The sequence below is a fragment of the Hippocampus comes genome, unplaced genomic scaffold, assembly GCF_001891065.2.
Source record: "Hippocampus comes isolate QL1 unplaced genomic scaffold, H_comes_QL1_v1.1 scaffold1005, whole genome shotgun sequence".
NCBI lineage: Eukaryota > Metazoa > Chordata > Actinopteri > Syngnathiformes > Syngnathidae > Hippocampus > Hippocampus comes.
In genome coordinates this window covers 1-2,366 of record NW_017804690.1, presented here as the reverse complement: position 1 = coordinate 2,366, position 2,366 = coordinate 1, and the positions used below count along the sequence as shown (strand labels likewise).

At 40.1% G+C, this 2,366-nt stretch overlaps 1 long non-coding RNA gene across 1 annotated transcript; it reads left to right on the top strand.

The window, feature by feature from the left end:
• The first annotated feature begins 538 nt into the window (after positions 1 to 538).
• Positions 539 to 2,268, top strand: LOC109506790 (uncharacterized). The gene is made up of 4 exons (XR_002167772.1): positions 539 to 733; positions 1,764 to 1,837; positions 1,920 to 1,960; positions 2,149 to 2,268. It is a non-coding gene; the product is annotated as an uncharacterized LOC109506790 (long non-coding RNA).
• The last annotated feature ends 98 nt before the right edge of the window (positions 2,269 to 2,366 follow it).

Here is a 2,366-nt window from a genome sequence, read left to right as displayed (position 1 = left end):
AAACACATACATAGTCGTGCCTGACACTTCTTTGTCAATGTTATTTTAACATAAATCAGTGTCTACGTTCCACACAGTGAGTGACTGTACACCCGTGTCAGCAACTATCCGCTTGTTCCTTTGGTTCCGCTGCCACACTTCATGAGTTTTGAATTGTATTATATTAATTCATATCAGTTAATCCAATTTTCACCTGTTCCTTTCCATTCGTGAAGAAAAATGCAAATGCAAGGTAATAACAACCCTGCCAACATACAGAAGAAGGTAAAAGCTCTCCCATCTACAGTATGCATCAGATGTGCAAAATCACATGTAGAGATGTAGCACAAGATCACGAGCATTCTTATTTTAGCACAAAGCTAACTAACGGATTTCAATGTTTTTCAAATGAGTCACAGTCACGGTTTTCATGTTAACAATGTGCAACCTAAATTTAAGGTGGCAGTTAATTAAGACACCCATTTGGTGAACTACAAGTAAGATTGAGTTCGAAACGTGGTCACGGAATGACATAAACGCGAAAGTCAAGGTACCGTACTTACTATGTCCCTCCCCTCCTCTGTACAGTCACGTGCAAGCACGAACACCGGGGTGCGTAGACTGTAGTGTAGTGGCTTCTCACAGTGTTGTGAAGACGGAAGTGACGGGAGGATTTCTCTCAGGCACCTTTTTGGAAATAGTTGCATGAAAATATCGCCGCTTGCCCAGATATGTCCGTTGCATACAAAAACAGGTACGTTCTGCGAGGGATGATGGGCGTGAAAATAGCATGCAATACACGATCGGTATTTACTACAGTGACAAAAGCATCCTGACCACAATTCGGACTAGCAGAACCTTAAACTTGCATTCAAGAGCTATTGCGGACCGCACCGCTTACATTTCACTTTCGTGTTGTGTTGAAATGTAACGTATGTAGTCAGTAAATCGTTGTGTTGTCCCAAAAACGAATATTTAGTTGTTCGCTTGACAAGCTAGCGATGCTAGCTTCCCGTTAGCATGTCAGCTGATAACATCCAACTAACACGAGCCTCTAACGTCAAACGTTTTGCTCTCTTGCTGACTGTGTATTTTTGAAAACGTGTTCCAAGCTAAATTCTAAAAGTCAGACTCTGTTTAATTGAATCGACCGACTGTGGTTATTTGGCATTCAAACCCGTTTTCCGTCAGACGTACTCTCATTTTCTGCAATGATTTATGGTATTTTGCCTTCAAATGAGTATTTTTGTTCTGTGCTTATTTATTTTTACATGTCTTGCTTTAATTAATAACGGGACGTAAGCACGTGATAAATTCAGAAACAGATCCAAATCACGTTTGACATTTTCATTTCTCTAACCATTAGCAAATAGCAAATTGGTGGTGTGCTTAGTGTCAACATGGGTGACATCGTCGTAAAAAATTATAGCATTCAACAATCTCCAGGGCTGAGTGAACGTGAACTATCTTTATTTATTCGTATTGCACTGGAGGAAGGTTTGATTTCAAGCATATATCATTTTTAACTGGTTTTGCACAAGCTTACTCTTGGGTTCACATGTCACACACCTGGACCTGGTTCTCTGAGAACAATCCATATGTGTAAGTGTACAGAGTCTATCCTGCATGTGCATGTGTGCATATATGTGCTTAAGTTCTGTGAAGTATAGTCTATCCTGTAGATATTCTCAAATTGAAAATAGTTGGGTATGCAGAATGTACAACATGTTTCCAATTCCATTAGGATGGTTCAGATAAAAACATTCTCCATTGTTTTTCCGTAGAATACAGGACTTCAAAGTAGCTTTGACAGAAGAAAACATAAACTTGCAAACACTGAGGGAGCTGTGCTTCAATGGTAAGTTTCTGTCTTGGGTCCTATTGCTCTGATAAGTCATTGCCGAACAGCCCTTGAGCGTCCTTTTCTTTATTCATCGCAGGAATTCCCTTTGAAGGAGGCATACGGGCACTTAGCTGGAAGGTAAGCATCATTTATGACCCACAGGGCATACGGGCACTTAGCTGGAAGGTAAGCATCATTCAGCGTCAATTATTCAGCGTGCTCTATACTGCAGCCCAACATCGAGTTATGGATGACTCTTTTGATGAACTTTTCAAGTTGCTCACAAACGTTTGTAGAAAATCTGCTTTCTACTCTACTCTTTTCAGATCCTTCTTAATTACCTTCCTCTTGATCAGACACAATGGGACTCGTTCCTCAAAAAGGAGAGGTAGGCTAAACATTGTACGTGTTCAATGCAACACTGCTTATGATTGGATGGAGATTGCAGTGGAAATAAGAGAAATGGCAGTGGTGTTGGATATGACATACAAACCCCAGCTGGTTACATTTGTCTTCTCCTATTTAGTTAAAAAAAAAAAAAAAA